A 26,690-nucleotide genomic window follows, 5' to 3' on the forward strand; every position below is an offset into this window, starting at 1 on the left:
TTTGTGAACCAATGATTTTACTGTTGTTACTTACAAGATTATGTGTATGGGGTTATTTATAGGAACATGATGACTCAAAGGCAGCTGCACCACCAAAAGCCTATCTAATACGGGTGATGACTCATGAAAGAAGAAATTGTGGGGCTCTCCGCACAACTTGTAGGCATTGCAAAAGGCCAAAGAGCCTCTTTCAGGTATTTTGACTGGTCTGGGTTTCCTCAACAGTCCTTGCTTATCATGTATTCTTGGGATGAGAGGAGTTTTATGAATTTGATCAGTTTCAGGGACTTTCTGAGTCTTTTGGGTTGTTTATATCTTAACAAACCTTCCTTTAGAACTTCTTGACTCTTGATAAGATTCCCTCCCAGATGGAATATTTCAGCTCATAGGAAATTGTTACACAACACCTCTCTCTATGAGTAATCTATAATTTTTAATATTGAATTATAGGACAATTTGAGATTCATGAAGGAGTTTCAATAATTATGCCTAGAGACTCTGTAATACTACTTAACCAATTCTCTCTTTCTATAGAGCAAATATCATAACTAAAATATTTTACTGTATTCATGCTACACTCCTACTCGCTAGCTATCTTAACTCAATTTGTGATGTATTTGGGACTCGCTAGTTTTTCCCTTCCCAATGTGTTCCTTGTTCTGCATCTACAATTTGTTCTTTGTTCTATGATTCTACCTAGGGAAACATTATAATCATCTGTCTCATGTTCTTAAATCCCTTTAGAGGGCAACAGTTACTCAGAATTCCCTTGTTTTAATTACTTTGAGGTATAGTGGTCCTACATTTTATAGGTTGCCCTCAATTTGACTTTTTGTGATATTTTCATTTAGTGAGTTTACATTATGGATGTGGGAAAGAAAACCACAGAATTAAAATATTATTCTTTTTTTTCCCTAAAACTAGTTTTGCTTTGAGACAATTATCAATTAATAAATCAGTACATGAGAAAAGAAAAAGTGAGCTAGTGGGTAAAATGTTTACTGAGCAAGCACACGTACCTGTGTTTGGATTTCTGGAACCTATACAAAAAGCCAGGCATGGCAGGGCACATCTGAGACCACATTCCTGGAAGGTAAAGATAGGCAGGTCCCAGGGACTCAATGGCCATCCAGTCTAATCAAGATGTAAATCCCAGGTTCAGAGATTTTTTCTTGTATCTGATTCCTTTATTTCCTTAGCCATTTATTTAAAAGTATTATAATTGTCATGTATTGGGTAATATATAATACATTTTTGTTTTGTTATTCCCATTGTGGTCATTGCAAACTTATTTTGGCTGTTTACTGAGGTCATTTATCCTGGGTACTTCTTTGTTCTCTGCTACCTTGAGATGATTCCTGATTTGATATATTTCTGCCCTCAGTCTTAACACCCAGAGGAGGCTGTCCCCTTTAACTGAAGAGGGATAGCAGAAATCAAGCCCTGGCCACCTCCTTTGTTCTTTCTCTTCAGGTGTCCTGGCTAGACTCACTCAGTTCCCTTACTTGGTGTTTGAGTGTTGGAAGGGGTTGGGATGGAGAAGGGAGGAAGAGGTGTAAGAAAGATAAATAAAATAGTTTTAAATAGTAAAACTTTAAAAAATAACAGCAACAGTATATAATTCCCACAATAACAGGGAGAGACACATTTTTCCTACTTTTATTTTTGTTGAGAGACACATTTTATAAAATAGACTTTAATGCTCTCTTTCTTGTCTGTGAAATATCATAGTAGATATGATAACCTGATAGCCTGAATTTGATCTCCAAGATCCACATGGTAGAAGGAGAGGACTGACTTCCAAAAGTTTTCCCCTGAATTCTATACTTGGACCATAGCACGAGCATGTATATACAAATAATGAATTAATTTATTAATTAAACCATTAAACCCCCTTCTTCCCTAGTGCCCCTTTCCAAACCCTATTAGCCAGGAATATACTCCTCTCCCTGTATGTTTCCCTTTTCTTGGTTGTCATATAAATTGAACCATTCAACTGCAATTTCTTGACTGGTCTTCATCTTTGTGTAGACTGTATATAGGAACAATTACAAGCTCTCTGGTCGACCCTCAAGTCATCCATATGTATCCTGTGTACATTAAAAATGATCTTCCATCACTGGCTTGAAAGCCACCCATTCCATGAATGCCCATCACCTATCTGCCTGATGACTGAAAGGAATCTTAGTGACTTCCTCTGAATAAGGTTGCTAATGATATTTATGCCCACATTTTCAAATCATTTTATGGCATAGCCAGCAGGAGAATAAGTGGAACTGCATTGTAAGCTTATGTTTGACCACAGGGAGTGATTTGCAGCTCTGAACAAATGCTTCATCCCCTCTCCTGCCTCTGGGCGTGTACCCAAGCTTTTCCTTCTGCAAGAACAGCTTTACCAACCTCTGTTTTTTTTTTTACTCATTCTTTCATCCACTTATTTCTTACAGACACCTCCCTCTCAAAGGGAAACCTTCTCTTTCAAATGACCACCTTTTTCCTTTGTGCTAAAATAGAGATGGCCTTGTGTAGCATCATCAATCAAACATGTATAAATAAAATACATGACTGTATTTTATTTGTCACAATTTGCAATTCCTTCCTCACAAGTCATCGGATACTTTGAACGCAATTGCTGCATCAGTCAGTTCAGCAATCTCAGTGTTTACCAAAGCTTCAGAACATGGTAGAAATCCACAGTTGAGAGTTCAATCATTTTTTTAATTGAATAATACTGAGAACAAACTTCACATATTCTCAATTTAAGTTTCCAGCATCACCTATGTTTATCATAGGTATAACTTGCTAACTCTGATTCATCTCAGGCTATATATTTTGTAGGGCTTTCGAAATGCCTATCAACATTTACATTAAGGCATGGCTGTATTTAATTGTCTCCTTCCCTGACCATATTTTTCTGGTGCTCATAATTATTTCTATAACATTGTTTTCTTTTCTTTTTCCCCCCAAAGGTATGAGAAATAGAGATTTCCTGTTTTAAATGAAGCAAAGTTATTCACCCCCAAACCCCCACCTGATCTAGCCATCAGACAAACTCAGTTTGAGAAACATTCTATGTAATGAATATAAATTATTTCTTAATATTTTCAATTTTATTAAAAATAGAAAAAAATGTCACTGTCCAAAGTGAATTCAGGACACCTGACAATTAAATGTGATATTCTCTTCTAATGTCTACCAAGATGGAAGTTGGAGAGGCAAGGATACTAAGACAAAGCTGTTCAGAGACGCACATCATCTCTATGTCTTTGAAGGGTGCTCATGTATCCTGTTAGCATTATTGTTAGGTACAGGAAGAGACAGAGAGTGAGCTCAGGCCCTTCCTTATATAGTTATGAAGTGGAACACAAAGGAAAATAATGGCATAAAATTTCTTTCCTTCTTCAGAAGATGGAAAAATTATTCTGAAAGCCAGACATTCTGAGTTCAGATTTCGCTTCTTTGCTCGAAAGATGCATATTCTGAATGGAGATAAGCCTTTCTTTTATATGATTTAGACAAAAAGTTCCTTTTGCTGAGGTAGGGAGAGGAGATCACTGAATTCCTGCATTTAATTGTGATCTTTCCTGGGTGAGGCTGGGTGAGGCCTCAGCCTCTTCCGGGCACACACAGCTGGTTAGAAGAGGGATTTGTAAGGGTCAGGAATATAAAAATGTCTGGGGAAGGCTTAGGAGCTCCCCAGTCAGTAAAGCATTTGCTGCATAGGTACAGGGACCATAATTCCATCTTTAGCATCCACGTAAAATGCTAGACACAGAATCACATACCTATACACTGGTATGTGATTCATATACCTATACACTCAGTTCAGCAGTGGCTGAACTGAGACAGGAAGATCCTAGGAGCTTGCTGGCCAGTCAGTCTAGCTAACCTCAAGCTCTAGGCTTGGTCAGAGAACAACTAAAGACACCAGACCTTAGGTCTCCATATGAACATGACACATGCACCCATCCCTCCCCCTCACATATGCATCCACAGAAACATGTAAGCATGTACACACACACACACACACACGCACAAAGTTTGTAAATCTTACCTTTACAAAATCACCAACCCCAGTCTCTAACTAACAGATTATTATCAATCTGCCATCCCTGTATCGAAAGAATGTAAGTCTTCAGGGAGAGAGAATGAACTAACTATAATCAATGGTGACTCAAATTCATTCTTCACCCAACTAAAGAAAAGTTGCACATGTGAGAAAGAATGCCAGCAACTGGTCTTCCAGTATTGAAAAGGGGTGTGGTGATGCTCATGCTTAGAGAAGATGATATGTCCCGGTGACATTAAGGCTCTAGCTTCAGATGCATACCCACTTTGTTTAAATTACGAATATTACTAATTAGACAGCACCTCTTACTTCAGTTGCACTAGCTGTAGCACTTGCTGTGTAGAGCTACAAATAGAATCTAACTCGTAATTCTACTTAAACCATACTGTTCTGTCAGAATCAAGCCATCAGGATGAGTTCTTTTCAACTGTCTCCAGATAGTCCTCCTTGTGGGGATGCCTCAGAAAATCAAGTTGGGCTCTTGAGAAGAAGAGCAGCTGCTATTATTCTGTGTTAAGTCAATCTTTATGCTTTGTTCTAAAGGTGAGAGAGCAAGAGAATCACTTTTACACCACATAACATATAGATAAAAGAAGATGGGGAAATAAATAGCTGGTCTGTAAAACATTTGTGTTGTAAGCATGATGACCTGAGTTCAGGCCCCAGGACTCATGTAAAAGCTAGAGAGGGTGGTGCATGCTTGTAATACCAACAGTGCTGGGGAACTGAGGATACACAGATCTGTGGGGCTCACTGGTTAATCAGGCTAACTACTCAGTTATTTCCAGGGCAATGAAAAAAACCCTGTCTCAAAATAAAAAGACAAGTCATGAAGAATGTAAATAAAATTGGCTTCTAGTCTACACACACACACACACACACACACTACCACATGCACATGTAGATATATATTCACACAGACAAATGATCAAAGAGAGAAATGTGAGGTTGGCCTACTGAATTTAAAGCAGCAGACAAAAGCTACACCTTTTCCCTCTATCTTCTCCTGAGAAAATAATCATGAAAAAAAGGATTTCAGATATGGATTGTTGGTTGGTAATGTGAGCCACTTCTGCAGAGTGAGCCCTCAATTTTGATTCTCAGCACCCACAATGGGCAGCTCACATACACCAGTGATTTCAGGTCTAGGTGATTAAGCTGCCTCTTCTGGCCTCCACAGGCTCTGCATTAATGTGTGCCTGTACACAGACACACATGCATTAATATAATTAAATCTAAATTTTTTTTTAAAGGAACCAGGACTCAAAAGTTCCAAGGCATCACAAAAGGTCAGAGAGTTAAGAGCACATAATCAATGTAGCTTTATTGTGTGCATTTTTATTTTTTTTCCTGTTGATATGATCAGTTGACCTTTAAACAAAATGATCTGTGCATTCATCTTAAGCACAGATGCTAAAAAGACTGTGTTCAACTTTGCAAGTAGAGTTTTGTAGAAATGAGAGGGGGGTGAACAGTAGCTAGCAATAACTAACAGCAAAAGAGAATCAGTCTGAGACTCCATCTGCCATTCCTATGAATCTCTGAGAAGATCTGGAATTCTTGCTATGAGAACACTGCGGGAATTGGCTCAGTCAGTAAATCACTTTGCCACACAAGCATGAGGACCTAATTTCAATTCCAAGAATCTGCATGAAAAAATATACATGAGGCTGCAGAGATTATTCAGTTGTATAGAGTACTGGATGCTCCTCCAGAGGCCTTGGGCCTGGCTGCCAGCCTCTACATGGCACCTCACAACCATCTGTAACTCCAATTCCAGGTCATCCAAAGTCCTCTTCTGGTTTATGCAGTCACCAGATATGCACCTGACACAGAGCCACACACAGAACACTCATACACATAAAAAATGTTTAAAAAGTTGAGAGATTAATGGTGTGTTCACATAATCCCAGTGCTGGCGAGGTGGAAGGATGGGGCCGTCCGGGGGCTCTCGCAAGCTATATTAGCTTACTTGCTTAGCTCCAGGCTGGTGAGAGACTCTGCCTCAAAACAAAAACAAAAAACAAAAACAAAAAACATCAAAGTAGATGATGCTTGAAGAATGACATTCAAGGTAATCTTTGCCATTCATGAAAGCATGCACAGAGGGCAGGAGAGGGACCGAGGGAGAGGAAGGGACAGAGACAGAAAGGGAAAGAAAGAAATGCACACAGAGACAATATGCGGCTGGTTTTCCAATCTGCATAGTCTTTTCATAATTTTGATAGGGAGAAAAATCAGGATAAAAAGCAGATTGTAAGGAACAAATATTCCTACAGGAATAAGCATAAGCTGAAGCAGGTGATTTTCCTCCTCCCACCTTTTCAGTTTTTCCTTTTTTCTCTCTGATGCTAAATGAGCAAATGAAAATCCCCAGACAGTCAATCAAACTCGAGTTAGCAGAGGATGCGCAGATTACCACATTCTGACACAAACTGTATTCCATGTTGATAAAACAGGCTGATCTGCATTGTGCCAAGTCCAATCTCCCTAATCAATTATTGATGGCCAGGAGAAATGATAAATGGCCTGCCAGCAAGAAAATCAGGCTGCTTAAGCTCTGACTGGCAATGCATGATGAGATTTTCAATACACACAATGAGACCTTTCCAACATGCATGATAAGACCTCTCTGTTGATAATCAACATCACAGAGATTCATCTGAAGGCTACAGAAAATTTCAATTTAACAATCTAGGTGGGTTTCCGAAGGCGAAACATTTAAAATTAGTTATCCCAAATGACATCCTTTCTCTCCAATTGCATTATGGTAATTAATGGTGGCAGAGTCAAAGCTATGTTTAGAAGAATGGTTAAGATTATATGCTGCTCCTGCATAAGACCTGGGTTTGGTTCATAGGTTCCTTCTCTGGTTGCTCACAACAGCTTATATCTCCATCTCCAGGGGATCTAATACTCTGTTCTGGACACTTCAGGGATATGCACATATACTTGGACTCCCTCTCGTACATATACACATATTTAAAATAAATCTTTGTCATATTTTTAAAACAGTATTTATTTTTTCAATTACAGTCTCTTCACATTGTATCCCAGCTGTAGCCCCTCCCTTGTCCTCTCCTAATCCCACACTCCCTCCTTCTTCTTCCCCTATACCCCTCCACCAGCACACTCTTCTTCCCCTTCCATCTGACCCTAGCCTATCAGGTCTCATCAGGACTGGCTGCATTGTCTTCCTCTGTGGCCTGGTAAGGCTGCCCCCCCATTAGGGGGAGGTGATCAAAGAGCAGGCCACTGAGTTCATGTCAGAAACATTCTATGTTCCCCTTACTAGAGAGCCCTCTTTGACACTGAGCTGCCATAGGCTACATCTGTGCAGGGGTTCCAGGCTATCTCTCTCCACAAGGAGAGCAACAGAACCCCAAAGTAAATCTTTTTTAAAAATAAATGTTCACAACACAGAAAGAAGACGGGGCTTGGGTGGGTAGATACTCTCACTAAAGTCCTAGTGCCAAAACAATAATAACATCAGTAATAATACATATTTGGAAAACAGAACATAAGCAGAACAGTCTAAGTCTTGGTTTTTCTATTTCCTTCCTATTTCATTGTGAACTGATTTTAGTTTTCTGTGCCTTTTCAGTTGTAAATTAGGGACAATAATTTAATAATGTGAACTAAGAAACTTCCCTTGTCATATTCAATATGTGACTGAATAGGCATTATCAGATATTTTATTGTACTGGGAGGGCATGACATCTTACTTGCTTTTCAGAGATTCAAAAATATGTCTGGATATAAGAATTACCTACACCTAGCTAGGTGATGATGGCTCATGCCTTTAATCCCAGCATTCAGGAGGCAGAAGCAGGCAGATCTCTGAGTTTGAGGCCAGGCTGGTCTACAGAGTGAGTTCCAGGACAGCTAGGGCTACACAGAAAGACCAGGCAACCGATCAACCAACTAACCAGCTAACCAAACAAATAAAAACAAGCAAACAAACACATTTTTTTTCTTTTTGTGTAGTAATTTTTCTTTTTTATTTATTTGTTTGTACTTGGTGGAGGAGTATGGGTTTGCACACTTAAGGCCAGGACAGGGAGTTATTTCCCCTGGAACTGTAGTTACATGTGGTTTTGAGCCATCTGGCATGGGTGCTGAGAAACAATCTCAACTTCTGTGTAATAACAACACCTCTTAATACCTAAGCCATCTCTTTAGCACTCAAATTTCTGAATGTGTGGATGTCTGTGGCTTTAGTGGCATAGCAACAAGCCTCCTGCTAGTAGATGCTTTAGCAGATGCCTCTCACTATCCAGTCAGCACACAGAGAGTCAGATGGAAAACATGCAGGCAGACTAGAGATATAAAGTCTGGGTTAGGAGGAAATGTATAGGACCATGATACAATTTCACCCAGACCTGCAGGAATGATTGTGTTGCCTTTTAATCTTTCCTTACTTTTTTGTGCTTCCTCTTAAATATTTAGAGTTGACTAGGGTATAAAAAGTAAAAATTTATATTAAAATAATAAGAATTAAAAATCAGTTATGAATTCAGCATCTTTCTTTTTAGTGTGGTGTTTATACTACTCTTTGAAAATATTGTGGCTGCATTAGTTATTTTTGCTGTTGCTATGACAAAATGCCAAAAAATCAACTTAAGGAAAAGTTTATTTTAGCTCACAGTTTGAAGGTGCAGTCACATGGTGGACAAGGACAGCAGCAGGAGTCTGAGGCAGCTGGTCACATGGCATCCACAGTCAGGAAATAGAATTAAGTTGCATGCTGGTCTCAGCTCACTTTCTCCATTTTGTGGACTCTCAGATCTGGCACATGGAGTGATGTTGCCCACATTTTATGACAAGACTTCCTACCACAATGAACAGAATCTAGAAAATCCCTCGTATATTTGCTTCTCAGTGTACTCTAGAGCTTGTTGAGTTGATAATCAATGTTAAGGAATTAAGAACCACATCCAAAGGTTCTCACAGATTTTTTTTTTGATGTTTTCAGAAGCAGATTGTTAGCACTGAGTCAGATCACCAGTGTGATTAGGTTGAGTCCCTTTCTTACGTGACTTTTGATCAAGGAAACAATGCATTTGACAGAGATTTGACGTGGCATGGGAAGAATGTCACATGCAGAAATACTGTGAACATTCTTTAAGAGATAGTTTCAGGGCCCCTAAGATCAGCACAGATCAAAGAGCTGCAGGTGAGAGCCTTCCCATCCCCCACAACCCCTCCTTCCATCTACTGGCCTACCACAGCATCACACCAACAGTGGCCAGGTCTGCCCAGTGCCCTCTGTGCTTCACTTCCCCTGCATGTCCCGTACCCCAGTTCACTGGCCTGTGCCATTCCCTGAGACCCACCCTAATATGTGGCCTCTGAAAACAGCACAGTTCAGGGAGCAGCAGATCTAAGGTACTGGAGACCAGCAGAAATCAGGGAGCAGCAGAAAAACCAGAGGACCATCGACATCTGGGACCATGAGATCTACCTTCAACCCCAGAGACCTATTATCATCAGAGACCACCAGGCTTGCTAACAACAGAATCAACCAAATGGCTAGAGGTCAGAGCAAGAACACCAGCAGCAAAAACAAGGGCCATATGACACCCAAAACCCAGCTATCCTATCACAGCAAACTCTGAGGATCCTATCACACTGGAAACAAAAGAAAATGATCTTAAATCTGAAGTCATGAAAATGATAGAGGCCTTAAGAGAAGAAAATAAATATCTTAAAGAATGCAGAAACTAAACAGATGAAGGAATTGATAAATCTCTTAAAGAAACACAGGAAAATACAATCAAACAGGTAAAGGAACTGAATAAATTCCTTAAAGAAATACAAGAAAATACAACCAAACAAGAGAAATAAATGAATAAAACTGTCCAAAATCTAAAAATAGAAATAGAAACAATAAAGAAAACACAATCAGAGGCAATCCTGGAGATGGAAAACCTAGGGAAAAGAATAGGAACTACAGACACAAACGTTAATTAAAAACAGAATACATGAGTTGGAATAGATGAAGAAATCAATACATCAGTCAAAGAAAATGTTAAATCTAAAAAGTTCCTGACATGAAATATCTGGCAAATTTGGGACAATATGAAAAGATCAAACCTTATAATAATAGGAATAGAAGAAGACTCCAAGCTCCAATACCAAGAAAATATTTTCAACAAAACCATAGAAGAAATATTCCCCAGCTTAAAGAAAGAATTGCCTATAAACATACGAGAAGCCTCCAGAATACCAAGTAGATTGGACCAGAAAAGAAATCCTCCTGTTACATGATATTACACAAACACAGCCTTACAGAAGATACTAGAAGGAAAACTCCAACCTAAAGAGGCTCACTAAACCCAGGAAAGAACAGGAAACATCATAGTTGCAAAACCAAAAGAAAGGAACCCTGATTCACATCCCACCATCAACAACATCAAAATAACAGGAAGTAATAACAACTGGTCATTAATATCTCTCAACATCAATGGCCTCAACTCCCCAATAAAAAGACACAGGCTAACAGAATAGATACATAAACAGAACCCATCATTCTGTTGCTTACAAGAAACATACTGCCACAATAATGGTAGATAATACATCAGAATAAAGGGCTGGAAATGGTTTTCCAAGCAAACAAACATAAGAAACAAATTGGAGTAGCTATTCTAGTATCTAATAAAATAGACTTTCAACCAATATTAATCAAAAATGATGGGGAAGGGCACATCATACACATCAAAGGAAAAATCGACCAAGATAACATCTCAATTCTGAACATATATGCCCCAAATGTAAGGACACTAGCAGAAGACTTTAACACACCTCTCCCACTAATGGACAGATCATTGAAACAGAAATTAAACAGAGAAATAACAAAACTAACTGACATTGTGAGTCAACTGGACCTAACAGATATCTACAGAACATTCCATCCAAACACAACAGAGCATACTTTCTTCTCAGCACCTCATGGTACCTTCTCCAAAATTGACCACATACTCATACACAAAACAAGCCTCAACAAATACCAGAAAATTGATAAAATATCTTGTATTCTATTAGAAAATCATGGATTAAAGCTAGACTTGAACAACAATAGAAACAAGATGATGCCTACAAACTTATGAAAACTGAACAACTCTCTACTTAATAACCACTTGGTTAAAGAGGAAATAAGGAAAGACATTAAATACTTTCTAGATTTCAATGAAAATGAAGGTACAACATACCAAAACCTGTGGGACACAATGAAAGCAGTGCTAAGAAGAAAGTTCGGAGTGCTAAGTATAAAGAGTTCATACTAGCAACTAAATAGCTCACCTAATAGCTCTAGAAGAAAAAGGAAGCAAACACAGCCAAGGGAAGGAAACAGCAGGAAATAATCAAACTCTGGGCTGAAATCACTAACTTAAGAGCAAAGAGAACAATACAGAGAATTAACAAAACCAAGAGAAATTTTTTTAAAAAAATCAACAAGATAGACAAACCCTCAGCCAGAGGGAGAGTATCCAAATTAATAAAATAAGAAATGAAAAGAGAGATATAACAACAGTCACTGAGGAAAGTCAAAGAATCATTAGATTGTACTTTAAAAACCTGTATGCCACATAACAGGAAAATCTAAATGAAATGAATGATCTTCTTATTAGATACCACTTACCAAAGTTAAATTAAGATCAGGCTAACAATTTAAATGAACATATAACCCATCGCCTCAGGAAAAATAAATAAATAAATAAATGAATAAATAAATAAATAAGGCCGTCATCAAAAGTCTCCCAACCAAAAAGAGCCCTTGGCCAGACAGTTTTAGGACAGAATTTGACCAGACTTTCAAAGACTTATTACCAGTACTCCTCAAACTTCTTAACAAAATAAAAACAGAAGGAACATTGCCAAACTCATTCTATGATACCTAAGCCACACAAGGATCATCTCATTACATGCTCAAAAGGTCTTTGACAAAATCAACAGCCCTTCATGCTTAATTCTTGGAGAGATCAGGGCACATACCTAAACACAATAAAGTCAATATACAGCAATCCAGTAGCCAACATCAAGTGAAACTGAGTGAAACTTAAAGCGTTCCTGCTAAAATCAGGAAAAAGACAAGGCTGTTCATTCTCAACATAACTCTTCAATATAGTACTTGATGTTCTGGCTAGATCTATAAGACAAGTAAAGGAGATCAAGGGGATAAAAATTGGAAGAGAAGAAGTCAAAGTATCACTATTTGCAGGTGATATAATAATATAAGTAAGTGACCCCCAAGATTCTACCAGGGAACTGCCACAGCTCATAAACACCTTCAGCAAAGCAAATGGATACATAACTGAAAAGGTCAGTAGCCCTCCTTTATACAGGTGACAAAGAGCTGAGAAAGAAGTGAGGAAAGCAACACCCTTCACAATAGTGACAAATAATATAAAATATCTTGTGTTGGTATAACTCTAAATAAGCAAGTGAAAGATCTTTAAGTCTTTGAAAAAAGAAACTGAAGAAGATTTTACAAGATGGAAAAATTTCCCATGCTCATGGATCTGTAGGATTAACATAAGTAAAAATGGCCATCCTGCCAAATGCCATGTACATATTCAATGCAATTCCTATCAAAATAACAACACAATTCTTTATAGACCTAGAAAGAGCAACAATTAACTTCACATGGAAAAATAAAAAAATGTAGGAGAGTCAAGACAATTCTATACAATAAAAGTACTTCTGGTGGTATAAACATCCCTTATCTCAAACTATACTGCAGAGTAATAGTAATAAAAACTGCATGGTACTGGCATAAAAACAGACAGGTTGATTAATGGACTTGAAGACCCAGAAATAAACCCATATTCCTATGGGCAATTGAACTTCAACAAAGAAACCAAAACCATACAATGGAAAAAAGATAGCATCTTCAACAAATGGTGCTGGTCTAACTGGATGTCTGCATGTAGAAAAATGGAAATAGACCTGTATTTATCACCCTGCACAAAACCTAAGTCCAAGTGGACTGAAGACCTTAGCATAAAACCAGAGACTCTAAGCCTATTAGAACACAAAAGGGAGGAAAGTTTGTAGCTCATTGGCATAGAAGACAACTTCCTGAATGGCACCATTGGCAGAGGCTCTGAGATCAACAATTAATAAATGGGATCTCATGAAACTGAGAAGATTCAGTTTCTGTAAGTCAAAGGACACTGTCAACAACAAAATGGCAGCCTAGAGATTGGAAAAAAAGATCTGCAATAACCCTACATCAGACAGAGGGCTAATATCTAAAATATACAAAGAACTTCAGAAATTAAATGTCAACAAATCAAGTAATCCAATTAAAATGGGGTACAGAGCAAAACTGAGAATTCATAGCAGAAGAATCTTGAGTGGCTGAGAAGCACTTAAAGAAATGCTTGATGTCCTTAGCCATCAGAGAAATGCAAATCAAAACGACTCTAAGATTCTATCTTATACCTGTCAGAATGGCTAAGATGAAAAACTCAAGTGAAAACACACGCTGGCCAGGATGTGGGAAAAAGGGGTCCTCCTCCATTGCTGGTGAGACCCAATAGATGTTCCATCATACAAAAAGTACCTTTGCTCAGATGTGTTCATAGTGCCCTTATTCATAATAGCTAGAAACTAGAAAAAACCTGGATGTACCTCACCTGAAGAATTGATACAGGAATTGTGTTACATTTACACAGCTATTAAATTACTCAGCTATTAAAAACCAAGAAATCATGAAATTTGCAGACAAATGGATGGAACTAGGAAAGATTATCCTGAGTGAGGTAACTCAGACCCAGAAAATTGCACATGGTATAAGCGGTTATTAGACCTATAGTATAGGATAAGCATAGTACAATCTACAGACCCAAAGAAGTAAGAAACAAAGAGGGCCCAAGGCAGGCCGCCGAAATGTCACTCAGAGGAGAAATAGAATAAACAGCAGAAGTGGATGAAAAGACGGAACTGGACAGGAGAAGGAATGCTGAGGGAAACAAGGGTAGGGACCAGTTTTTATGCAAATGGGATTGAGATGAGAGGGCTAGTAGGAGGAAGGGAAAATGAGGGGGGGCATCTTTTTGTCAAGCTGGAGGCCTGCTACAGGGTAGGCTTCCTGGAAAGACATGGGTGTGACTCTAGCTGAGACTCCTAACAGGCGGGACATGAAGACTGATATAACCACCTCCTAGCCAGGCAGGACTAGTGGAAGGAGGGGAACAAAAACCCACCAACAAAACCTGTGATTCAAAAATTACTCTGCCTTGAAGAAGTGCAGGTATAATGAGGGAACAGAGATTGAGGAGAAGTCCAAGGAATAACTTGTCCATTCTGAGACCCACTCCACGATAGAAAGCCAGCCCGTGACACTAATAATGATACTCTGCTCTGCTTACAGACAGGAGCCCAACTTGACTGTCATCTGGGAGGCTCCAACCAGCAGCAGGCATGGACAGATGCTGGGACTGGGAGCCAAGCATGGAGAAGAGATTTGGGAGTCCTGTGGAAGGTTGGGGAAAAGATGGGAGGGCCTGGAGGGGACAGAAACCTCACAAGAAGACCAACAGAGACAACTAGCCCAGTCCCATGGGGGATTTCAGAAGCTGAGGCATCAACTAAGGAGCATGCATGATCTGGACCTAGGCCCCCTGCACATATGTAGCTGATAGGCTGCTTGGTCTTCATATGGGTTACCTGGTCAGGGAGGGGAGGGAGGCATTGTTTCTAACATGGACTCTATTGCCTGCTGTTGGATAACTTCCCCCTGGCAGGGATGTTGTCTGTCCTCAGGTGATGAAGATATGCTTAGTCCTGATGTGACTTGATGTGCTGGGGAAGGCTGATGGGGGGAGGGAGCTCCCCTTTTCTGGGGCATAAGGGAAAGAAGAAGAGGATGAACTGAAAAGGGGATCTGGGAGGAGAGGAGAGAGGGGGCACCCTTGGGCTGTAAAAATAAATAAAAAAGAAAATAAAAATAAATTTTAAAAAAGAGATCAATTGTTTCAGAGGACATTTGATTTATTTACTCAACTCAATTGTGGTTTTTTTGTTTGTTTGTTTGTTTGTTTGTTTGTTTCTCCTGTATGTTTATATAAGTGTATATGGTCCAGTTCATGTGTGGTGTGTGGCGTAGAAATGAGAAGTCAATGCTGGGTGTCTTCCTTGATGACTCTATTCTAGTTTGCTTTCTGTTGCTCTGGTAAAACACTGACTTAATGTGACATGGGGGAAAATGGATACTTTTTGTTTTACACTTCCAACTCACAGTCCCTTATTGTAAAATGTCAGGGCAGAAACTCAGGCAGGAATTTGAAGGCAGGATGACCTGCTCTTCCACCCAACCTTACTTCTGACCACAGAGCTCACTTGCAGCAAAGAAGGACAACAGAAATCCTGAAGGAATTAGTTTGCTGGCTCACTCACAGAATCAGGCTTAGCTAGCTTTTCTTGCAGATGCCAGGACTGTCTGTCTAGGGAAGGGTGCTGCCTACAGAGGGATGGTCTTTCCTATATCAATTAATAATTAAGAAAATCTCCTACAGGTATGCTCACAGGCTAAGGCTAATCTGGTCTAGACAATTTCTCAGTTGAGACTATCCTATTATACAATGATAGGCTACATCAAATTGAAAATTAAGTCTAACTGGGACATGCTTTCTACCGACATAGTATTTCACTGAACCTAGAGCTTACCAGTTCAGCTAGAATCATTGGCCAGTGAGCCCCATGGATGCCAACGTCTCTGCATTCCCAGGCCTGCAATCACAGCATTTGCTCCTGGCTTTTTATGTGAGTTCTGTTGATCCAAACTCAGTTTCTCCTGTTTGCACAGCAAATACTTTATCCAAGAAGCTACATTCCCATCTCTGGGAGAACATTTTTGATGCAATACTGCAAAGGCCATAAAGCTGTTGCTTAGCTAGTCTGACCACAGAACAAATGGAATTGTTTCTATAATCCTGGATGGTTCTAAGAACCATGACATTAATACCAATGACCTTGAAGTTATAGACAGAAGCTTAAGCTTTAGAAAGCATTGAAGTAAAATGATGGGAAAAACCTTACATATTAAAAATTATTTTGATGCTCTTATCTAAAAATAACAGCATGTGCAGAAATGTCAGTCTCATAACTGACTAGAAAGGGGTAAAAGCTTTGAAAATTATAAAAAATTCATGATGTAAAACTTATTTCTGTCTTCTACCAAAGACATTGATTTATTCTCTGTCAAGTTTTTTGCAATGTTGGATTAAACAATGTCATTTCTAAGTTATAGTCAACTGTGATTCCAACCCCCTAAAAACTGTTGGCTGATTAGTAGAAAATGTGATTTTTTCCCTTTTATTGAAAATAATTTTTTTTCTCCCATAATATATCCGGATTAGAGTTTTCCTTCCCTTTACCCTTCCCAATTCCTTCCTGTCTCTCTTCCCATCCAGATCCACTCCCTTTCTGCTTCTTATTAGAAAATAAATAGTTTTCTAAGCGATAATAAAAATAAAATATAATAATATAAGATAAGAAACGTAACACATTGAAATTGGACAAAACAGACAGAAAGAGCCCAAGAAAAAGCAGAAGAAACAGACAAACTAGTTCACAACTCAGGAATTCCATAAAAACACTAAACTGGAAGCCATAATATATACACAAAGGATCAGTAGGATAAAGAAGAAAAGAAAAAAAGTATAAATCAAATAAATAAGAAGAAAAAAAACAATAAAAGGGGAGGGGACCCTTCACATGGCTTTATGAGTCAAGGAACATTCAAAAATGCTATTGAGTCCATGTTCTTTTGGCCATCTACTGCTGGGCTTGCAGTCTATACTTAAAAGTGGTTTGTTTCCCCAGTGAGAATCCCTTGGAGAAAACTAAATCTTTATGTGTAAGTGGTTATCAACTGAAGATAGTTTCAGGGTTCAGGATGAGGGCTTGTATCTTCTCTTTGCAGGTCTAGGACCCCATCTTAAACAGATGCCTACAGGTCCTATGAATGCTGTATCGGTGTCTGTGAGGACATATGAGCTTTTTATCATGTTGATATAAAGGACCTTTTTTTTTCATGTCCTTAAACCCTTTTTACACTCTCTCTACCTCCTCTTCTGCAGGATTCCCTGAGTCCTGGGGTGAGAGGGGGAGGCATTGATGGAGATATCCATCTTCTTTAGGGTTGGTTGTTTTGAAATCTCTCACTTGCTGAATAATATCATCTCTATTTTTGTTCCCATTCACTGCAGGAGGAAGCTTCTCTGATGCTAGATCAGCAAGGCACTGATGTATGGGTATAGCAGAATGTCATAAGTGTCATTTTATAGTATGCATAGTATTTATTTTTCCCTTGGTGTGTGACCTATCTAATCTCATGGTGAAGCAAGCTGGGCCAGGTATGGGCTCCATCTCATGGAGAGGGCCTCCAATCAAAGCAGATAGTTTGTTACTCCCACAAATTTTGTACCACAGTTGCACTAACATCTCTCTTAGGCAAGATGCTCCAAAAAAGATTTTAGCTAGCTTGATGTTTTCATTACAGAGTATCTTCCTATACCAAAGCTGCAAGAATGTAAAGTGGATGTTTTCTGTAGGCACCAGCTTGACTTCTCCATGTTAAATGGGTTGTGTAGTTATTGTCTTCAGCCACTGGGTCTTATTGTCAGTTTGTGGAGAGCAGCCTACAGGCTTTGCAAATGCTGGGGTTGTTTGTGGATTGCCAGGAGGCCCCTTTGACCAACAACTCCATTAACTGTAACCCAGTCCCAGTATTGGAAGTTTCATATGGTGACAGATGTCCAGTTGGGGCTCTGTCCCTCCTATTCTCTGGTGATTTTATTTATGTTGCCTTCATACATGTATATGCTCCACTGTGTAAATGCACAGCATTTTCTTTATCCATTCCTCTGCTGAGGGACATCTAGGTTATTCCAAAGTAAAACCATTATGAATAGAGCAGCAATAAGCACTGTTGAGTAAATGTCTCTGTATTAATGTGAAGCATCCTTTGGTTATATGCCTAAGGGTGGTATAGACAGATCTTGAAGTAGATCAATTCCCATCTTCCTGAGGTACCACACACTAATTGCACTCCCACCTGCAATAAATGGGTGTCCCCTTACTCATCCCCACCAAAATGAGCTGTCACTTGTTTTATTGATCATAGCCATTCTGATTGTTGTATGATAAAATCTCAAAAGTGTTTTAATTTGCATTTCCTCATGTTGCTTAACAATCTCCTCAGAAATGAAAACATTACATCCTTCAGGAAGATCCGTAAGTAGGAAGGTAAACAATACAAAATAGCTTCAGAAGTTGCTAAAATTCAGCAGAATTGCTAGATCCCTCCTTGGTAGAGTAAACAGAGAGTCCCTTTCAGATACAGCAGAGCCAAGCTGCAAAGGAGTCTCTCAGAGGAACTGAGCTACAAAGAAGTCTCTCAGAACATACCAGCAGTCTCCAAGAAGTAGCAGAAACCATATAAGCTACCTGGGAGATATTTAGAACAACCGAGGCACCTGGGAAGGATACTCTCCAACCTGTTGATCTAGATCTAGGCTGTGCAGTATGCATTTGGTTCTTAGCTTTGTGATCTGTCACACATGCTGGGGTGGGGTTTGGTGATATGCCTGTCTTTGAGTTATTCCTGATCCTGTAAGTTACCACTTACCCATATTCTTGGAAGGAACCCCAGTAAAACTTACTGGTTTACAACATTGAACTTCGGTGGTTATATGCACTTTGGTCTATCATGGGTTCCATATCTGAGGTGAATAAACATGTATGTTATGTCTCCCCATGAAACATCTTGTTGTACAATATCATGATGGCTAAAGATGTTGACTATTTCTTCTCAGCCTTTGAGTTTCCTCTTTAAAGAATTCTCTGCTTAGATTTGCACCTTCTTGAGTTAGTTATATATTTTGAATATTATCCCTTTATCAAATGTGAAGTTGGTAAAAATCTTCCCTCACTCTTTGGGCTGCCACTTTGCATAAATGATGGTATCCTTTGTCTTGCAGAAGTGTCTCAGTTTCACAAGGTAACATTTATCAATTATTGATCTTAGTGACTTCTCTAAGGGTACTGTTTATAAAGTCTTTTCCTGTGCCAATGACTTAAAGCCTATTAAAAGATTTCTCTTCTACGTGGTTCAGGATCTGATTTGACATTGAGGCCTTTGAAGCATTTATAGTTGAGTTTTGTCTAAGGTGATGAGTATGGATCTAGTTGTATTCTAATCATGCAGCCATCCAATTTGCCCAGCACCATATGTTTGGAAAGAACGGACAACCTTGCCTTGTTCCTGTTTTTATTGTAACTGATTAGAGTTTCTCTCCAGTTAACTTAATGTTGGCTCTGTTTCCAGTGTATATTTCTGGATTCTCCGTCAAAAATTAGATATCTGTAAGTCTGTGGATTTTTTGTGGCAGCAGAGGGGAAGGGCAAGTTCAAGACAAGGTTTCTCTGTGTAGCTGTGGCTGTTCTGGAGCTCACTTTGCAGGTCAGGCTGGCTTCAAACTTGCAGAGATCCACTTGCCTCTCCTCCAAAGTGCTAGGATTAAAGGTGCGTGCCACTGCTGCCTGGCTAGTTGTATGGATTTATGTCTGGGTCTACAGTTAGACTTAATTGGTTACATGTTTGTTTCCATGCCAATACCATCTTCTGTGGTACAGCTTGCGTCCTGGGATGGTGACACCTCCATCTGTTCTTTAGTTATTTAGGGTTGTTGTGGCCATCCTGGTTTTGTTTGTTTGGTTAGTTTGTTTTTGTGTGTATTTCTGTATAAAAGTGAAAACTGTCCTTTCAAGGCCTGTGAAGAATAGTGTTGTGTTGACCAGGATTTATTTCGTTGAATGAGAAGATTACTTTTGGTAGAATGGTCATTTTAACTATATTAATAATGTTGATCCATGAGCATAGAAGATCTTACTATCTTCTGATATATTCTTTTTTTTTTTTTCTTCAAAGTCTTACAAGAATTTCATTTGCTTGGATAGAGTTAAATTATTTTTGGCTATTATGAGAAGTGTTCTCCCCCTGATTTCTTTCTCCATCTGTTTGTCATTTATATATAGTGGGGTACTGATTTTTGTGAATTTTGTATCTAGCTACGTTGCTGAAAGTGTTCATCAGCCATTGGAGTTTTATGATGCAATTTTTTGACACTTATGTATACTCTCATATTACCTGACAATGAATATACTTTTGAGTTCTTTATTTTCAATTTGCATCCTCTGAATCTTCTTCAGTTGTCTTATTGATTTAACTAAGACTCAAGTACTATATTGAGCAATATGGAGAGAGAGGAGAACATTGTCTAATTCTCGATTTTAGTAGGATTACTCTGTGTCTCCCTCCATTTAAAATGATGTTGGCTATGGTCTTGCTCTAAACTGTCTTTATTATGTTGAGGTTTGTTCCTTGTATATCTAATCTTTCCAGAACTTTTATTATGAAGATGTGTTGGGTTTTGTCAAAGACCTTTTCTGTATCTAATAAGATGATCAGACTTTCTGTTTCTTTATAGGGTAGGTTATGTTTATAAATTTAAGTTTGTTGAACCATCCTACATCTCTGAGATGAAGCCTACTTGATCGTGGTGAATGATAATTTTGATGTGTTCTTAAATTCAGTTTGCAAGTATTTTATTGTTTTGGGTTTTACATCCATGTTCATAAGGGAAATTAGTGTGTAATTCTTTTTTTCATTGAGTTTTTATGTGATTTAAGTATGAGAGGAACTGTGGCCTCATAAAATGAATTGGGCAATGTTTCTTCTAATTCCATTTGGTGAAATATTGACAATAACTTTTCTTTGAAAGTCTGGTAGAATTTGGCACTAAAACCATCTTCCTCTGGGCTTTTTTGTGTTGGTAGACTTTTATTTATAGCTTCTATAATTTAGGAATTTGAATAGTGGTTTTACGTGTATTTAAATTGCTTATCTAGTCTTGATTTGACTTTGGTAATTGGTATCTATTGAGAAAATTATAATTTTCTTTTAGATTTTCAACTTTGGTGGTAAAGTGGTAGACTCTTCTATATGTTGAGCCTCCAGCTGCTCTTGTAACTTGAACTTGTTGTTCAAGTGCCTGCCATTTTTCCTTTCTTCTGGGCTGATGCTCTTGCCACACAGGTCTGGGTGATAACCATTTGAGGGGCAAGGCTGTTGGTATTCCAGCAGTGGCTCCTATTATAAATTTGGAAACTCAATCCCTGTGATGTCCTGTGTTTGGACAATGGGCACAGTTTGTCACTATTCTTGATCACACATATCAACACCTTCCCTCGGAACATCTACCTTTTTACTGCTAATTTTCTCATCGGCTGTCCCTGGGATTACAGGAATATTAATTTGAGTACCCCATTGTAGTAAAAGATCCTATCACCATAAATTTATAGGTATGTCAGCCACATAGGGCCTCAACATTCCTCTTTGCTCCTCTGGCCCCACACATTGAATCCATTAGACAATTTTTCTTATTTGAGATAATTTACTAATTCCTATAAACTGTGTGTAAATCTTCTGAAATGGCCATTCTGGATTCTAAGATTTGGGGGCAGGTATAGTATTCTGAAATCAGTTCCTATATCCACCAACCTTTATTTATTTTTTTTTAAATTTAATTTAATTTTTTCTTATTATTAGTTACATTTTATTAACCCTCTATCCCAGGTGTATCCCGCTCCCTTATTCCCTCCCAATCCCACCCTCCCTCCCTCATCTCCTCCCTGCCCCTTTCCAAGTCCACTGATTGGGGAGGACCTTCTCCCCTTTCATCTGACCCTGTTTCATCAGGTATCTCCAGAGTCCTTTTATTATTAGTTACATTTTATTAACTCTGTATCCCAGCTGTATCCCACTCCCTCATTCCCTCCCAATCTCACCCTCCCTCCCTCATCTCCTCCTTGCCCCTTTCCACATCCACTGATTGAGGAGGACCTCCTCCCCTTTCATCTGACCATGGTTTATCAGGTATCTTTAGGACTGGCTGCAAAGTCCTCCTCTGTGGCCTAGCAGGACTGCTCCTCCCTTGGGAGTGGGGAGGTCAAAGAGCCTACCATTGAGTTCCTGTCAGAAATAGTCCCTGTTCCCCTTACTATGGGAAACCAGTTGGTTACTAAGCTACCACGGGCTTCCATTTGAACCATTAATTTGGGTCTCTGATAGTTAACCACTGTTTGCCAGAGCACACGTTTTTCCATTACTCCCAAATGCCCCTGTTGTTTTTACTGTAGTGGCTTTGCCATTGATGTAAGGAAACAGTAACAGCTGAGCAATACTATCCCCTGCATTAATTTGCATTTCCATTTTAACATACGCCATGATTTTAATTTCTTCCTTGTAATCTCCATCTATAATACCTGGATGTACAATAAATCCTTGAGAAGTTAATGCACTTCTTCCCAAGATTATTTCTACTGTCCCTGAAGGTAAAGGTCCATAAATACCAGTAGCTATTTTGCAACATTCAGCTCTTGGGGATAGTGTAAGAGATGTATCTCTGGCCAGATCCAAAGCTACATTGCTTTCAGTAGCATGCATTAGCTCAGAAATACTTGGTTTTGGCCTTCTTGCCTGCTTGTTAACTCCTGGCTGACCTAGGAAAGATGGCTCATTTTGTTTGCTGCAGGGTCTTGAGCTGACAGGCCTCTCTGTTTGCTTCCTGATGGCAAGAAGTTACCTTGTATGTCTCTTTTTGACCTGCAATTCCTAGAACATTTTCTCTTGCCACAGAGGCTATAAAACCTCAAAGTTTTTGAATTCCATTGCAGCCAGAAACTGCTTGTTTTTTTCTATGATTACCATATTTTTCAGAATCAATTTTCCTGCTATTTTCATCTCTGAACTCTCTAACTTATTTTTTTATTTTATTATTTTTTTTTAATTTTTTTGGAAATGGCCAAAATCAACACAATTAAAACACTGGCCATTTTGATTTCTGAGATTTTCAGCTAAGGCTTAGTTCTGTGATATTGGCATTATGCTCCCACAAACCAATATCAGTTGTCTCTCTTATCCATTCATCTATTGGGGCTGGTCATGCTTTTAATGGTCTGATTATTCTCTTACATTCAATATTTGCATATTCAAGTACCAAAAGCTCTATCAACACCTGATTGATAACGGTCTGAAGGCTTTATTTACAGACAAAGTCAATCTCTCTAAGAAGACAGTGAAGGCTTCTCCAGAGCCTTGTATTACCTGAGTAGATGAGGCTATGCTCCCAACCCCAGTCCCCGAGTTCCTCAACCGTATCCCAGTCTCTTGAAATGCATGACATTATTCAATGATGACATCATCAGACTTGGTCTGGTCATGTAACTCAGTGTAATGTCTCCACCAAGCTGCTGGTTTTTAATAACATGTAACAACCTGCTACATTTCATTGTTTCATTTTATGGATTTGTCCCTCTACCTTGGTAACCATTGTAATCGTTGACCAGATTCTAATACCGCTTACACCAATCGCTTTCCATCTTGGAAAATAACTCTATGCCATGTAGCCTAGTTAGCTTAAGGAGTGGTGAATGCATTCTATCCTATGAAATAGACTCTTCACAGCACTTTAGATCTAGCATGTCTTGTGGATTCCATGTCATCTCATGATAAGTTTGAGCACCATCACTAGCAGGCCTAGGCCTCAGAGAGACTGGGGAAGACGATGTTGCCTGTGGAGCCCCAAGCAACTCCTCTGGCTGCACACTTGGCTCAACATTAACCCTTCTTTACATTAACCCTGTACAACATCCTGTTTTTTCTGGCCTCTTGCCTCATGCAGGTGCTCTGGGCACCTGGCATTGAAAGTGCTTGGAGCAGAGCAAAGCAGCAATCTGCCTTCCAGCCTAGTTTGCTTCCCTCTTTCATTCTGCAGGAGATTCCTGCTTCCAGACTGCAAGCCTGAACTCTCTCCTATCTCTGGCTCTTTTTGTTTTCTGAGCTCTTCAACCTCCACACGAAAACTCTCTTGTCGCACAGCTAAGGCTGTAATTCTTTCTAAAGGGTGAGAATTAAATGACATGTCCAGTATTCCTATGTCATCCACCTTTTGTTTCTCAGACCCCTCCATATCCACTCGTAACTTTTCTAATTGTTCAGTAATTTTTCCAAACATTTTTACAAAAACAAAATATAGGAAGACAATGAAACAAAACCAGAAAATCCCTTCTGAGAACAAGGTGGGAGAGAGCCTACCTGCAGCAGAGGGCATCTTGCTGACTTCCTTAAGCAGTGTTTTCACCCCCTCAGAACCTGGCATTTCTTCAACAGCACCAGAAACCATTACCCATAATGCCTAAGCCATGTCTGGGCACTGCCTTTAGGCTCAGATTTTTCAAACACCTACTTTATATAAGGTTCTTAAATGCCTCTATCACCCTTCCAACCCCCTCCCCAATCTTAGGTAGGAGATTAGTAGGGAAAAGGGCTGTAGACCTATTTTAGCTACTTCCTGTTGATTAGGGTCCTTTGGTCCTTTGGGAATATACCAGTCTCAGTCATCATGATACCATCAGTCCAGTCAAACAGCAAAGCAGCAAACCACAGCAGCAGCAGCAAATGGCAAACAACAACAATAGAGGTGGTACCCTTCAGCAAGAGTGTCTGGGCTCTGCCCAAATAACACGAGTCTGCCAAAGTGGCAAAACTCCACCAAAGCAGCAGGGAAAGTTCTCCGGAGTGTTTCTCACTTCAAAAACCAGCAAAGAGAGCTGAACCATTTTAAAGTGTAGAGATGCAAAAAGCCTTGTACAGACAACTTCTGTTTATCCCTTCCCAGAGTCCAGACTAGCATGTTTTCCAGCTCAGAAAAACCCACACATGAGCTATTTTTCAGCTGACAAACTTCACATGCCTTTTTATGGGGGTTGTTTTCCACAGGGAAAAAAACATTTCCACATCCCATACTTTGTACCAAAACGAAACAAAACAACAACAACAACAAAAAAAACTTATTCACATGACACAACTGAGTTTCCAAAGAAACCATTAACTTCCACTTCATGATGAAGTATAGGTTTTTAAAGTATGTCTTTATGATTCCTTAGATCCATTCAGTGTCGGCTACTATGTCCCTCTTTTCATTTCTAATTTTGTTAATTTGGATCTCTTCTCTTCACCTTTTAGAAATGAAGAGTTTGTCACTCTTAACAATTTTCGCAAAGAACCAACTCTTTGTTTCATTGATTTTGTATTGTTTTTTTTCTTTATTTTATGTATTTCAGCCCTGAGTTAGATTATTTCTTGCTATCTACTCCTTTTGAGTATAATTTCTTTTTGTTCTATAGACTTCAGGTATGCTGTTAAGTTACTTATATGAGATCTCTTTAATTTATTACTATCAGCACATAATGCTATAAACTTGCTTCTTAGAACTACTTTCATTATCTCCTATAAATTTGGGTATGTTGTGTATTCATTTTTATTCAGTTCTAAAACCCTTTTGATTTCTTTGTTAGTTTTGATCTTAACACATTTTTCAATTCAGCAGTGAGATGTTAAGTTTCCATGAGTTTGTGAGCTTTTGTTGCTTCTGGTTTTGTTCATATTCAGCTTAATCTGTTGTGTTCAAATAGGATGCAGAGCATTATTTCAATTTTCTTTTATCTGTTAAGACTTACTTTGTGGCTGAGCATGGGGTCAATTTTAGATAATGTTCCATGAGGTGCTAAGAAGAATGCACATTCTCTTGTGTTTAAGTAAAATATTCTTTAAATATCTATTAGGACCAGGACCATTTGGTTTATAATGTCACTGTGTTGTTCTGAATAAAAATGACCCCCATAGACTCGTATATTAATGCTTGGTCATTAGTGTGTGGCAATAGGAGGTGTGAACTTGAAGTAGATGTGGCCTTGTTGGAAGAAGTAGGCCCCTAGGGGAGGGCTTTGGATAGACACAGTGTTTCACTCTCCCTGATGCCTGGCAATCTAGAACTCTAAGCTACCTGTTCAACACCAAGTGGAGAAAGAGACTTCTCTTTGACAAGTTGTCCTCTAACCTTCATACATACCAGTGCACGTGCGTGCTCACACAAAAACAGTAAATAAATATATTAAATGAAAAATAAAATCTAGCTCAGATGGAATGCCATTGAAGTGGATGGAAGCTAAGGTGTGTTCAGATAGCCATCAGTCACTCAGTGGTCTCTCAAATTACTGACTGGATTAGGAATTAGAATTTTAACTGGAATTCAAATATTTGTCACATCAAGTACACTAGTTAATTCCACTGAGTCTTGGTGTATGGAAAAGTGAAACATATATTCCACAGATTTGTTGTTAAGATCACATAACATTATATAAGAAACTGTTCTGTACATAGAAGAAAAAAAACATAATGTTAATTTATAATCATTACCACAATAGGAAGGTTACCAGTTTAGAACACATCACTTTCTTGTGTTTACAAAAATGAGGCTCCATGTGTTCTTTGCTGGGGAAAGGCAATGTTAAGTAAAAACTTAATCTCTGTGATCAGTTATAAGTGAGACCTGATCAATATCATACTTAGATGCAGCTTCAATACAATTCAAATACTTTTTATGGTAATGAATAAACTTTTATTGATTTTTTTAATAGAATAACTGTTTCAAACATCAAATTTCTATAAGTTACCACACTCTGTTAAATTGGGCCAATCACCTTTTGG

This window comes from Psammomys obesus, unplaced genomic scaffold (genome assembly GCF_907164565.1).
Source record: "Psammomys obesus unplaced genomic scaffold, mPsaObe1.curated_primary_1811, whole genome shotgun sequence".
NCBI classification, from domain to species: Eukaryota; Metazoa; Chordata; class Mammalia; order Rodentia; family Muridae; genus Psammomys; species Psammomys obesus.